Source organism: Canis aureus, chromosome 11, assembly GCF_053574225.1.
Source record: "Canis aureus isolate CA01 chromosome 11, VMU_Caureus_v.1.0, whole genome shotgun sequence".
Classification (NCBI taxonomy): Eukaryota; Metazoa; Chordata; class Mammalia; order Carnivora; family Canidae; genus Canis; species Canis aureus.
The window spans coordinates 14716591-14731802 of NC_135621.1; the positions used below are offsets into that span (position 1 = coordinate 14716591).

The following is a 15212-nucleotide window of genomic DNA, read 5'->3' on the forward strand; positions in this document are numbered from 1 at the left end:
AATTCATACCTAATTTTTAATGAGAGCCACAATTCTTACGAGGACAGCCAAGCTTTAATAATAAGGTTCTTGGTTTACTGGTGGAAAACAACAAACCTGAGGTCCCCAGTTGGGAATTAAGGCCTGAGAGGTCTCATGTCAGTGACTTTCATTCATTGATCCCCACATCCAATTACAATGAAAGATACTGACTAGCCTTTTAGCGAAGTCTGCGTGCAAAGGCAGGGACCCCAAGATGCAGTTATAATAAAAAAAAAAAGTCTAGATTTAGTGACTTAGTCCCTTTCTAGCGATCATAAATGCAAGCTAGTTCACCTTTTCCCCAATGTCAGTGTGAGAACTACATGAAATCCAAACAAGAAAATATCCGCTCAGTGTCTTTTGTATATTTTTCAGTTCTGTCCAAGTGGATGTATTTCTAATCCTATTCTCTTTAGGATGGATAACAAATTTTAAGAGAAACTTCTTAGGATCGTGGTAGGGTCTTCACTAGAGATGTTGAATAATTGCACAGCATTTTCTTTTTATTCCCCACCTTGAGGCTAAAGATATTTCCCTAGATATCACAGAGACTCTCTGCTGACTCACTCCAGTACAGCCACATGCACAGATGCAGACAGAAATCTCAGGATTTACCCTCCGAACCTCACTATTAATGTTGAGGAAGCTTCACTTACCTGTTTGGAGATTCACTGGATGTTGTGATGACTTCGACTTCCATTTGTGCTCACTGTGTTCTTTCCTCACCAGAGCAAGCCGAACTAATCATGAAGCTTTCTAAGCTTGTGTGTTGAGAGGAAGCCTCATTTAACCACCCGGAGGTAGCTGCCTGGTACTATTTCTAGAGACATTGCTGATCCCAGGTCTACCGTAGCAGCCTGTGCCCTCCCCAGAGATATCCTAGGTGCTCGCTGTTTTGACAGTTCGCTAGAATTGAAATTCATGGGGAGGTGTTTTTTTTTTTTTTTTTTTTTTAAATGGTGATTAACAAAACTGTGAGATGAGAACTTTGTGGACCATAGACAAGATGTGCTGTGTGAAGGATTCTCTCCTCTTTCTGTCTTTTAAAGATGCTATGTTTACAAGGTATTTCCATGAGAAAGTTTCTCTAAAAGTCTCACTATTTCCTCCAAAATTTTCCTACTCTGGGCGAGGGACTTTACAGATCTCCTTTAATCCTCATGGTCGCCTAAGAAAGCTGGGATTATGATGAATCTTTTTACCAAGGGGGAATTTAAAATGATGTAAGTAAAGCCCAAGCAATGAATCTGGTATTCAAATACAGGTTGGTTTGATTCCATAATTGATGATTTTTTTTTCTGCTTCACCATATGCACACCATTATGACTTCACACAGAGGGATTTCAGATAAATGACTGCTGTAATTATTATTAGTAATGAAATATTTGGTCTGAAAAATAGGAGGGAGCAAAGATACTTAAGACGCTCTCTCTCTTTAAGGAGCTATCAGTCTGTTAGAGTAAGGGTAGTCGAAATACTATAGAGATTTCATGAAGTATGGCCTCAAGATATATGGTGTAGCTTGCAAGGCTGCAATAAAACCTAATCATTTATACATGACTGGTGGCATGGTAAATCGATTTTTTAAAGGAATAGTGCACTGTGAAGAGTCTTAAAAATGTTCCTGAGCTTTGATCTACTAATCCCTCACATGCATATTTATCTTAAGGAAGTGGTTTTCAATGAATAAAAATATATAGACACAAAGATTTTCTATGCAGCATTATAGTAAAAAATCAGGAGCAACTTAACTGAACACCAGTGCAAAGTGGGTAAGTTCATTACGGTGCATCAACGGGAGGTTAAATGTGTAATTCTCTCCCCTTTTCCTGCATCATTATGAGTTGACCCTCTCTACTGGGTCTTTCTAATCTGCCTTCAAGTGTGCTGTAATATTTCTCACATTGAAACAAAAGCCAGGGGCATTTGGGTGGCTCAGTCAGTGAAGCGTCTGCCTTCAGCTCAGGTCATGGTCTCAGAGTCCTGGGATCGAGCCCCATCTCAGGCTCCCTGCTTAGTGGGGAGTCTGCTTCTCCCTCCCCTCTCTGCAGTCTCCCTATCAAATAAATAAATAAATAAAATCTTTAAAAATAAACAAATAAACAAAACAAAACCCAAACAAACCAAAAAGATCTTGTCTAGTCATCGCCCCTTTTCCTTACTCTCCTTTCAAACAAAGGTCTCAAGAGTTGTCTGTATTCGTGGTTCCCAATTCCTCAGTTCCACCTGCCATTCTCCCTGTACCAGCTCCTGTTCCACTAAACCATCACTGCTTTGCCCTGTGATAAAGTCTTCGTCTCCCTGATGACCTACCAGGAGCCTTTGCCATAGATGATTCCTTCTTCCTCCCTTTGATACTTTCCTTACCAGGCACTCACATCTTCTTGGTTTTGTGTCTCATTCACCAGTCACTCCTTTTCAAATCTTCCTGACTTCTCTATGTTGAAGGGTCACATGTTCAATTCTTCATCCTTTCCTTTTTTCTAAACGACGGTCTCAAATTAACTAAGACCTCACCATCAGTGGGCTTGTATACCCAGCTGCATACTTGACATGCCCCCTTGGATGATGGTAGCATAAACCCGAATGGTTGTTTTTTTCTTTTTTGTAATGCGAGTGCCTGACTTGAGCTTTGATTGACTTCAAAGAGGTATCCACCTCCAAGGTGGTAAAGTCCAATAAACACATTGCCAGCCACACCACTAGAAAAAGAGTGAGGCTGCCTCCGCCTACTGAGACTCTTTTGTCTTAGAGATCTTGCTTGATTTCAATAACTGACCATTTGGGCCCACTTGTTTTTTCTCTTCCCATTCCTATGTTTTAAATTTATCAGTAAAGAGTAAGTCATGAACCCTAGGCCCCCACCCTATCCCTACCCACAAAGGGAGAACCCTAGGCTCTCTCTCTCTCTCTCTCTCTCTCTCTCCCTCTCTCTCTCTCCATGATCTTGCTGTGTGGTCCCAGGTGGGCTGTGCAATTTCCAGGTCCTATAAGTAATAAACCTTTATTTTTTCAAAGTTTCCTGATGGTTCTCACTGAAGGGCATCTTGCAATCATAGTAAGAACCACAAGGGCTCATTCAACCATAACCTCAGTTATTGACAGACTAAGACCAGCACAATAATTAACTTGATCTTGTCTACGCTGAACTCATGATTCCTACCCTACCTACCTCCACCCCAAATCTGTTCCTCCTTTAATTTTCTTCCTCTCCATAACTGACAATTTCAACCTTCTGTGCACTTAGGTTAAAAAAACAGGCATCAATTTTGCCTCCTTTCTTTCTCCCATGACCCACAACAGCTGGCAAATCCAATCAGCTCTATGTTTGAACAATATTCAGAAGACCACTTCTCATGACCTCCACCATTACCACCCTAACTCCCATCATCTGTTGCTTGGGTTACGACAATAGCCTCCTAACTGTGCTCTTTGCTTCCAGTCTACCCTATGTAATTTATCATCTGCACAAAGTCAGATTAATTTTTTAAGCCATAGATTAGATCATGTCAGTACTTTCCTAGAAAACCCTCCATAGGCCCTACTTGATCTCCCTAGCAGCATCCTCTCTTCCCCTCTTCATCCCTTCCCCCCATTCAAGTCTCCATCTTCTACCTTTCTTCTCCTCATTTCACTCCTTCCATTCTAGTCTCCTTGCTGCTCTTCAAACAGCAAGCTCCCTTTGACCTCAGGACCTTTGTATGTACTGTCTCACCGTTAGGAACAGTCTCTCCAAGATATGTGCAGGGCTCACACCCTTTCACTCAGGCCTCTACTCAAACACTACCTTTTCAGAGATGCCTTCCCTAATCAGACTATTTTAAAATATCACCTTGCCTGTCACTGTCTGCCTCCTGACCCTGCTTTATTTATTTTTCCTCAGCACTTTCTATCATTGGTATATAAAATTCTCTCCTTATTAGAAGGTATTATTTAAGATAGCTGGGATATTGGCTATTTTGTTTCCTGATGATTCACAGAATCTAGACAATGTCTGGCTTACGTTAAAAGCTCAATAATATCTTTTGAATGAATAAATGAGTAAAACAAGTGCATAATATTCAGTGAAATAAGCATAATGCAAAGTTGTATACTTACATAATGCAAAGTTTGTATACTTTATAACTATAAATATGTTAAAATCTGTAAAAGGATATAAAGACAGTAAAATAAAAGACCGTGAGTAATGGTTTTTGAATAAAATGTTACATTGTTGGGACTTGTTTCCAAGGTTTTTAAAATTTAAAATCACCAGGTGTATCTGGGAAATGATATTAGTTAACAGTTACAGAGAATGCAGGTGCTTTTTTTTTTTTTTTTTCGACAAATGACTAGCTTCAACCACATATCTCAGAGGAAAGTAACCACGGTGATTTCAGAGTTGATACCACTCACATACATTTGAACATTACCTCCCACTCGGTATAGCCCACCAGTTAAGTGCAACAATTTGGAGTCAGATGGTCTGGGTCTGAAGCCCGTTACTCCACTTAATAGCTAGATGACTTTGGGCTAGTTGTTTAACCACTCTCAAGGTCAGTATTTTTTTAATAGATTTTTATTTATTTGTTTATTTGAGAGAGAGAGACACACAGAGAGAGAGAGAGAGACAGAGAGAGAGTAAGCAGGAGAGGAGCAGAGGGAGAGAGAGACTGTTACCACTCATTATTCTTTTTTTATTACTAAGCTGGCCAGATAGTTTTGCCCTATTTCATAGAAAAGGACACTGAAATTTAAAACCTTAAGTGGCAAAATCAGGGCTCATAACCAGGCCTTTTTATTCTAAATCCAGTTATCCTTTTATGCCATGTGGCCATGCTGCAGAAGGCAAGCAAAGGCTACACACTCACTCTGCTTATACGGACAACGATGCTTTGTCTGTTGGTGAACTTTATTGCCATTTTATTTAAATTATAATTATACTGAATTAAAAATAATCTATACTGAATTTTATACACTAAGCAACTCCTATAATATATCACAAGATAATTACATTTCTTTACTAATGAACCATTTGTCAATGTTTAAAGGGATGAGAAAGATGAGGATGGTTAGTTTAGCCAGATATATTGTCTCTAGATTACCTCCTAAGCACCAGATGGAGATTTTGGAATCAAACATGGAATTTTAAAAATTCACAGGTAATCACATTATTGAAAAACCTTTTGTAAAAGATTGTTTGTCAAGGAACTTAAGCTGCAAAAAATACAGAAGTAACATGAGAATGACCATGGCTTGAAACAGTGGTGTGTCCACCTGGAAATTCAGGAAATCTGGCATAGAACACCCATGACCTAGAAATAATTATATGTCTATTTACATGAGAGACTAAGGAACTTCTTGGGAAGAAAACTGTGTAAAGGGAATTGAAGATTAGGTCTCAAAAGAGGGATACAAGGACAATGGGCTCAGTGAAATGAAAGGGGAGAGGTCTAGACTCACATCAGAACACTGGAAAAGTTGAGCCCCAAGATAGAACAAATCAAAACAAAACATCATTTTGGGCACATGCACAGCCAAGGAACACAATGATGATGGAAAGAGGGCAGGAGAGGAATTCCCTCTCTTTGGTGATGTGCAGAGCTTCCGCCCACAGACGGCTGAGTCAGCTAATCAGTGTGCATGGGTCCTCGATAAGGAGACTCAGCAGCAGTCAGGGAACAGTGTCCTCAGTGTAGGTATCGGTGGCACCAGCATCAGTGCTGGAAGCCTCAAACAGATACAGGCAGATATCCCCACTACCGACAGCCGTGGCAACTCGGAGACACAAGAAATCCTAGAGCAGGTAACTCCAATAAGCAAGGGCAGGAGACTTCTCTCTCTCCTGCATGTCATGCAAAACAAGAAGAACTGGGCATATGAGGAAGCCAATGTCTTCTAGGGGTTCTCAGTAAATATCAGGGTGGGAAGACGGAAGAAGGCTGAAGACCTGGTGAACAGCTGGTGTTGGTGTGTGGGGAGGTGGGCAGTGGGGAGGCCGCCAATAATCTCTGTTACAAGGCAAGTCTTACTGCTTATCAGTCTTAGCTATGGCAAGTGCAACCTGCATTCCTGTTGACTTCAGAGATACCACATACTCCAATGTGCTAGTCTCTTTGTCACTTTTCAACTGCCTTACTCTCTGTCATCACTCAGGTCTCAGCTTAAATGGCCCTTTCCCGGGGGCTCTTTTGTTACACACACACACACACCCTTCCTGATTTAAATTAAATTCAGTCTCCTATTCCCTAGGCTGAAATTCATTCTAAAGACGGTGATTATTTGTATCTCTCAGACTCTCAAGAAAGTTCAAATAAATAATCAAGATGTTGAAATAGCCTCAGAACAGAATAATAAGACATGAGATCAGTCTTTAATAATTTCCCAACAAGCCACAAATAAAAATTTCACAGTAAGTCTACAATAAAATAACATAAAATTTCATTCACTGAATGTGTGAGAATAAATTCACGTTTGCTCTTAACTCATCAGAATTCTACTAAGTATGTTATTTTTCAATTTTGTATTATCATATAATAAAAATACAGCAGCATTTATTACTTATATAACCATTAGAGTGTATATATAATTTCTGCTTGTACTACATTAAACTAGAGAAATATAGGAGAACCTTGAAATGTATTATTCCCTTGGCTCTAAACGCAATAATAAAGTTTCATAATTTAATAATATCAGTAGAATCACTTTTGATGGAAAAAGAAACAAAAACTTTAAATAGTTCTGGTAGGCAAAAGTACCTTATTTGATATGATTTCTTTATAGTGTTCAATTTTTGAGTACTGCTGTTCTGTAATTTGAGGAAGACAATAGCTAAACAACACATCTTCCAAAACAAATGATTATGTCCTCTATGCTCCAAGTATATTTATTAGATATTTAATTATTTATTTGTTTGTTTACTTATGTTTATTTATTTACACAGAGAGAGAGTGTGTGAGTCCTGGAGGTGCAGAGGGAGAGGGACAAGCAGACTCAATGGTGAGCACAGAGCCCGATGTAGGGCTCCATCCTGTGACCCTGAGATCATGACTGGAGCTGACATCGAGTCGGATGCTTAACTGACCAGCCACTCAGGTGCCCCAAAATGTATTTATTAGATTTTTAGTAACAGATAATCTACCTTTCACTTCATTTAAACATCTTGAGATAGGCACAAAAAAGTGACTTTATGTGAGCCTCACCAGAGTGTACAGACATTTTTTACCCTGCAATTTTCCTAACCTTGTAGACACTGACAGGGAATTAGGTCTTACCAAGTGCCAATATGCATCTTTAAGGACGAATGGATGTGTGATTTGTAAATAGGTGTTTTGGTTTATTATAATCAATAATTTTATCAGCTCTGAAGATAGTCATGAAAACTAAGGAAAATGATATGCATTTCAACAAATTATTAGACTCCTGCTGTAGACCTGAAAAGGAATTACCAAGATAGAAAACACCATTTGAGGATTTACATTGTTAGGAGATCATAATAAACACTAAATAAATTAAAAACTAAATTACATGCCACATAGACTCTGCCTTCATATTTTACATAAAATTGAGCATGATTTAAAGACATGTGGGATCCCTAGGTGGCGCAGCAGTTTGGCGCCTGCCTTTGGCCCAGGGCGCGATCCTGGAGACCCGGGATGGAATCCCACGTTGGGCTCTCGGTGCATGGAGCCTGCTTCTCCCTCTGCCTGTGTCTCTGCCTCTCTCTCTCTCTCTGTGACTATCATAAATAAATAAAAATTAAAAAAAAAAAAGAAATGTAACTAAGTTGTCTGATCAGGATCACAAAGAATGTATTATAGAATAAGCAATAACTAATCAAGGAGTATGAGTTAAGTCATGCCCTTCTCTTTGCTTGGGTCCTACTGCTTGTTTGTTTCCCTGGCTTGGATGGATGTTAACTTGGTTCACTCAGCTTCTAATGTATGCCAACCGCTGTATACACTGGGCATACGATGGTTATGAAGGCACCTCTCTGTTCCCCAGTCCTTTCCTGTTCTTATCAAAGGCAAACTCTCCACTTACGCTCCCATCCCCTGACACAGCCTCAAGAGTTTCCTTCCTCTTCTGTCTTCCACATCAAGAGTTCCTTCCTCACTACCGGATTATTCCTACAAGGATATAAATATGGATAGACCATCTTGGAAATCAAGCCTTCATAGAGTCCTCATCTCTCTCTACTGATGGTCCATGTCTTTGTTCCTCATCACATGAAATATTTTCAAGCAAATCCTCTGTAGACTCTGCTTCATCTTTATCTCTGTTTCACTCTTCAGTCACTCTCATCTGACACTGACCAAAATCTTGTCAGGTTCACCAAAGACCTCCAACTGCCGGGTCCAACAGACCCGTGCATAATAAATTCATCTCCCTCTCAGCAGCTATTTGACACAGTTGACTACATTTTCCTTCTTGATATTTTTTACTCTTAGCTTCTGTGGCATCACATTTTCCCAGATGTTTCCCTTCCCAGATGCTCCTTCTTACTCCCTTTGCTGACTCTTCTTCTACCCATCTTCTAAATGCTGATGGGGTTTTGGATCTCTTCCTGGACACTTTCTATTTTCAATCTATCTCTAAGGAAATATTTCTTCAGTCCCAGGCTTTACACACTCTTTATAGGCTGATGCTTCTCAAATGTCTACCACCAACCCAAGTCTTTCTCCTGAGTCCCATAGACTCGTGTATCTGATATCTCTAAGGGGATGTCTAAAAGGAATCTCAAATTTAATATGTCCAAAAGTCAGACTCTGGTTATTATTAAATCTTCATTCTTCTCAGTTTCTCATTTTAATAAATTGAACTACAAATCGTCCAACTGCAAAAGATAACAATCTGGGAAGTGCCTGTGAATCCTTTCTCCCCCTCATCTACGATACCCACTCCATCCTCAAGATCTGTCACTTCCACCTCCACATACACAAGAAATCTTCCCATTTCAATCTTATCTCCACTGTCAGCACCAAGTGCAGCTACCATCATCTATTTCTTGGGGGTACTATTATAGCATCCCTATTTCCATTTTCAATCCATTATTCACAGAGTATCAGGAAAGCTCTTTTAAAAATGTAATAAGATCACATTCTATCCCATGCAGAAGAACCTCTTTCGCTCTGCTTTTAGAATAAAGTCCCAGCTTCTCACCATGGCCTACAAAACTTTACACATTTATGTCTCCCCCTTACTTCCCTGATATCATCTTCCTCTCTTTCTAATGTTCCAGCCACACTGGTATCCTTTCTACTTTGCATACCTTTTTGCTGGCTGTTCCTTTTATTTCTAATGTTGTTCTGCTAAATCTTGAAATGCTGATTTATTTTCATTCGTCAGATCCTGGCTCAGTGTCCATTCTCATGGAGGCCACTCTAACCATCTTGTCTAAAGAATCACTCTATCACTACCCACATCATAATCCTTAGCTCAGTACCCTGTGCATTCCTTCCATAAATCTTATTACAATCTTTAATGACTACATTTGTGTATTTACTATATATATATTTGTCTGAATTTTAGCAATTTGAGGAGTAAGCCACAGTTTTCCTGTTCAGCCCTGTGTCCATCATAGTTTCTGACACATGTAGATGCTCAATAAATATTTGTTGGCCAGACAAATGGAAGCAAACTGAAAAGGGCAAAGAGTAGAAGGAAACAGAAAATAATAATTGTCTAAGGGCCCTGGGAGAGGAAATATAAGGGGCTTCATGAGCATCTTTTAGGGGTTCCATTGGGGAAGAGAAGTCTAAGGTCAGTTTATTTCCTTGACTCTACCTACATAACTAACCTTTATTTCAGAGAACATTCCGATATACTGAGATACCAAACCACACCATTTAGCCATGTAGCATAAGTGTGTGTCTCTATGTGTTAAGTATGTATACACGTATATTACATGTATATTGTATGTACCTATATTAAATAGTACACACTCAAATATAGACATACTACCACATCATGTATTATTTTATAAGTGCTTGGGTATACTGTTTTTTTTTTTTTTTTAAAGAAAGACAGAAAGAGCAAGAGTGAGCAGGAGGCTGGAGGTGCAGAGGGAGACACAGAGAGAGAGTATCTTAAGTAGGTTCCATGCCTAATGCAGAGCCAGATGCGAGGCTCGATCCCATGACCCTGAGATCATGACTGGAGTAGAAATCAAGAGTTGGACACTTAACCAACTGAGCCATGCAGGCGCCCATGTTGTTCTTAACTCTTTATCAAAAGTTAAAGATTCTAATTGAAGTCTAAGCATTATATCTTTACTTCCTCTAAAATAAATGTATATATATAGAATTTCAGTATGTCTCAAAGATGATAGCTATGAGAGAGGGTCTATATACCTCTTACAATAAACAATGTCCAGGTGTGCTATTTCTTCTTCTTCTTTTTATACGATTTTATTTATTTATTCATGAGAGAGAGAGAGGTAGAGACGCAGGCAGAGGGAGAAGCAGGCTTCATGCAGGGAGCCCAGTGCGGGACTCCATCTCATGACTCTGGGATCAAGATCTGAGCCAAAGGCAGACGCTCAACCACTGAACCCCCCAAGAGCCCCTCTATTTTTTAACATTAGAGGTATTACAGCACTGATTTTTTCCACAACACAGACATATATATTGGAGATACATATATATTTCATAATATATCAAAGTTTTGCTAAGTAACAAAAACTCAACTCTTTCTGAGAAATAAACATTAGAAAGTACCCTTATTTATGAGGACAAAAAGAACACTTCAAATGTTTCACTTCAAATGTTTCATGCTAAGTTATTTCAAAGAAGAGGTGGGTTTTCATAAAATAAGCCCAGTCCAAGCTCTGGTATATAAATGGACAGCACCCAACATAATCCATGTCACAAGCACTTGTCACAGCAGTACAGGTCATAAGGGAGACTCTGAGAGAGAAAGCCACACTACTCAGGCAGCCTCACTAGAACTTTTAATCAGCAGCTTGTTATAAATAACATCAGAACAGGTGATTCAGAGGAAGCCAATGGTCACACAATATGAATAAAACATAAGATACGACAGAGAGTTCTGAGGTCCAGCTTACCTACCTACTTGAGGTGCAGCAAGCATCTGGAAAACTGATGATGTCCACATTGGAATGTGCTACTGAGCTGTACAACTTAAGACTGCAGTGAACTATGGGCACACACACTGGTTTGACTGTTTCCCCCAGTGAACTGTGGGCACACACACTGGTTTGACTGTTTCCCCCAAATCTAACAAAGAATAGTAATAACAGAACAACTGGGTGTATGATCTGGACCCTTACCTACTTCTCTCAGTTTGTCTAAACCATTTTTCCCCCTGCCATTACATTTCAGACACACTGTTCTCCTTTCTTTGCTGTGGCTGTAGAGCTGGGCTGTGAAATCCCTGAGTACTTACAGAATAAGACAGAGCATCAGAGAGAGATAGGAGACCAGCTGATACACTGGCCAGTGGTGAGGACAGAAAGGGATGGAGCTAAGGGGATGAACAAGGAAAAACTTGAAAACATAAAGTTTTATATCAATAACAATCATAAAAGCTAATGCTTAGGTAGCACTTGCTATATTCTAGTCACTATAAGAGCTTACCCTTAATACATTGACCTAATTAATGTGTGCAACAAACTCTTAAGGTCGGTACAGTTATTACCCTCATTTACTAAAGAGAAAACTGAGGCTTAAAAATATTAATGACTTTTTCAAGATTGCATGTCTATTAAACATGATCATTATGCCCTTCTCCACACACACACACACAAATGGGATTCATTAACATGGAGAAGAAAATCATATTTAAATTAGTCTAAAAAGAACTATTGTCACAACTATACTTGGCAATAAGATTTGAATGAAAACATAATGTAACAATACATGTCATGAAATACAAAGATTTAGGTTATGATCTAGGGTGTCTCATTAATTATATGAGTTGGGCATTTTGCACCACTGAAACACAACTTTCTTAGTTCTAAATGGATAGAGTTGGATTCTGCAATGTTAAGACCCATTGAGATAGTTAATTTTTTGTGTGTGATACTTAATTTTATGTGTCAATTTGATTGGGCCACAAGATGCCCAGATATTTGGTTGAACAATATTCTCCGTGTGTCTGTGATTGTGTTTCTGGATGAAATTAACATTTGAATCAGTTAACAGAGTAAAGCAGACTGCCCTCCCCAAGTGGGTGGGCCTTATCCAATCTGTTGAAAGTCTGAGTAGAACACAAAGGCGGAGGAAGAAAGAATTTGCTCTCTCTGCTTATTAATTTTCAAGCTCTCTTGCTTTAGGACTCAGACTTGGACTGGAACTTAACACCATTGGTTCTCCTGATTCTCAGGCCATTGCACTAGTTTAAGTGCAATGGCCTGAGAACCATATTATTGACTTTTCTGGATCTCCAGCTCATCTACCATAGATCTTAGAATTTCCTAGTTATCATCATCATTTGAGCCAATCCCTTATAATAAGTCTTTTATATATGTATATATGTATACATACATTTATATGTATAAATGCATACACACATACACATATATACACACACATAGATATATATTCCTTAATGGTTCTGTTTCTCTAGAGAACTCAGATTAATATACCCATCTAATAATACTATCTATAACGGGTTTTTCAAATATATTATGATTGAATTTTTCCTTCTCCCACATGCTTCTTGTATTTGTAGAAAGTTTTGGTTTCCATCCTATAGACATAAGGGTAAAAACAGATGGTGTGGGGGTGTGTCAGAGTAGATTGTGGTTACCAAATTGAGAGGATATTTATTGAAAACCTATAAGAGTTAGTTTGTCTTTTCCCCACATTGCTGAACAGAATGCTTGTACTACCAAAATAGTTGTCACCCTCTACTTTAGCTCCCTGTCTGACAGTGAAGAAAAAATATTAGGTTACATGGAATTCTCACTGAAAAGAAATAAATGGTAATACTAAAATAATTATTGAATTATTCACAAAATGCAAGCAACATCAGCTGTAGAAAGCTGCCTTTGTAAACATAATTTGTTACATTAATCCTACTTTATAAAAAGTAATACATTTACAATGTCCTTTCATGTTTCATAAAATATTGTTTTATTTACTCAATTAGGCAATGATGAGCAAATCATATTGGGAAGAGCTGTGTAAAAGAAGTCATATTTTGTGAGATTTTAATCAGTACTAGTTATGGGAATTAAATATCTGATACGACAGTTAAAATGGCTTGGCAAAAAAAAAAATGGCTTGGCATATTAAAGGCAATGATGGAGCAGTGGATTTGTAATTAGTTCTAAATGCTCCGTTATACTTTTTGCAAACACCGGTTAGAAATTAAGAAAAAAGATGTGTTAGGATGGTGGGATCTTAGACATAATGTTGTATCTCTCTCAATTTGCAATGGTATTTACCAAGCCCAAAGGAAGACAGCTTCCCATTTGAGGTCACACAACTATTGGAAGACCTGAGGCTAGACCCAGGCTTTCAGATTTCCATGCCAGGAATTTTTGTTTGCAATATTTCTAACTAGTGCCTATATTTTGAGATACAGCATTTCAATATACGATCCTGTGTGAACATAAATAAGGAACTGCTTTCAGCATTGAATAAAATATTTTATAATATGGTGCTTTGGAAAATATCTTTAAAAAAAGAATTAGGCCTGAAATGGCAATACGAATGTAACTTTTGGTCTACACATGTCAGAATGACCTAGTTCAACTCATGAGAATGAATGTTTGGGTGAATCATTATCATGTAGATTTGGCTTATATTACAAGCCTACATGCCATAAAAGCTAATTTCATAAGGCTAAGCTATTAATTTTGTCTTCAAAACCAAAATTTAGAAAGAGTATCTATCATATTTTATAAATGTAATCTTTTGACTTGTGGTCATGCTTTATCAAAACATGTCAAGTTTTGTTACTGAAGCATTTGCTGTCTGCCTATATGCCAAAGAGAATAGTCATATTAAATTGCTGTATTGTCCCTAGAATACCTGAAACTCCCCTGCAAATTTCATCCAACCAACACCTTTTCATGGCCAATGGCATTCAGCTTCCAATCACAGAGATATGAATTGTGGGACAATAACCAAAAGAAGCATCTTCGGGGGTTGCCAGGTCAACAAGTTCAAATGTCCAGAGTTGGATACTAAATTTAAATAGAAACACTGAGAAGGAGCAATATGTGAATTCAAGTATATACAAGCCAACACACACTCCACAAACATGGAAGTTTGAAGCTTGTGGTAAGAAGATGTACAGAAGGTGCACTGGGCCACTGGATAGGGATTTTTTCTACAGCCCCTATGGACTCTAATATGGGAATTCCAGGGTCATGCCAAGAAGACAGTAATGTCCATAAAGAAATAGAACAAGGTCATGCAGAAGTGAGGTAAGGAAAAGATAGTGTCCAAGTAAAGAGAGATTTTTTTTTTCTACCATTCCCTATCACCTACCAGAAGACAGAGCAGTTTGTTTTTACTTTCTGAGTATAATTAGGTTGCTTCTACACACTGATAAAGAAACATTATGGAACTGACCATCATCATTCTAGAGAACCGTTTGTCAGACCTCTTCCTGTCTGCTGCCAAAGAGTGTGTGTGAGTGTGTGTGTGTGTGTGTGTGTGTGTGTGTGTGAACTCCAAATCTTGGTCTTTGATTCTTATGCTCTTTATAGTTAAGGTTGATTAGAGCTATTTTGTTCATTTGAAAAGCCCTCATGCCAGCCATTCACCTAAGAAGTAAATTTACCCACACTTCATAGCAGAACTATATGAACATCCACTGGACTCTTTACAATTGAATAAAGGTTTAGCTAAGGTCACTCAAGAATTGCACAACAGAAATGAGACTGGCATCAGTCTGCCTTTTGGTGCCTTGCTTCCACCACACCACCCACTGTCTTCACATCCAAAGACAGACTGTGGACAGGCTCAGCGAATGCGTGAACGTGCTGGGAACCACAGGCCATTGCACTGGTGTTTGTGAAAGCTGAACTTTTAAGGTGATTGCTTGTACAAAAAGAAATCTATTCTTTCCAGGCATCCTGAAAATTTCAAAGGACCATAAAGAAAAAATGATCATTCCTATTTTCACTAAAAGATAGCAGCTAATATTTTATGAATCTCTCCCCAGGCTTACTTTCTCACAAACAAACAATTAACTATGTGTTCTTTTTTATTATTATTGTTTTTTTTATTTTTTTT

At 38.5% G+C, this 15212-nt stretch overlaps 1 protein-coding gene across 3 annotated transcripts in view; it reads right to left on the minus strand.

Moving 5' to 3' along the window:
* Window positions 1–15212, minus strand: part of PTPRR (protein tyrosine phosphatase receptor type R) — a 232592-nt gene that overhangs the window by 119575 nt on the left and 97805 nt on the right. The window contains exon 1 of one of the 3 annotated variants that reach the window (XM_077913839.1): window positions 678–831. The exons of the other annotated variants lie outside the window; for them this stretch is intronic. The gene's annotated coding sequence lies outside the window, so the exon portion shown is untranslated. Of the gene's footprint in view, window positions 1–677; window positions 832–15212 lie in introns of those variants that run through there. 3 annotated transcript variants of the gene reach the window in all.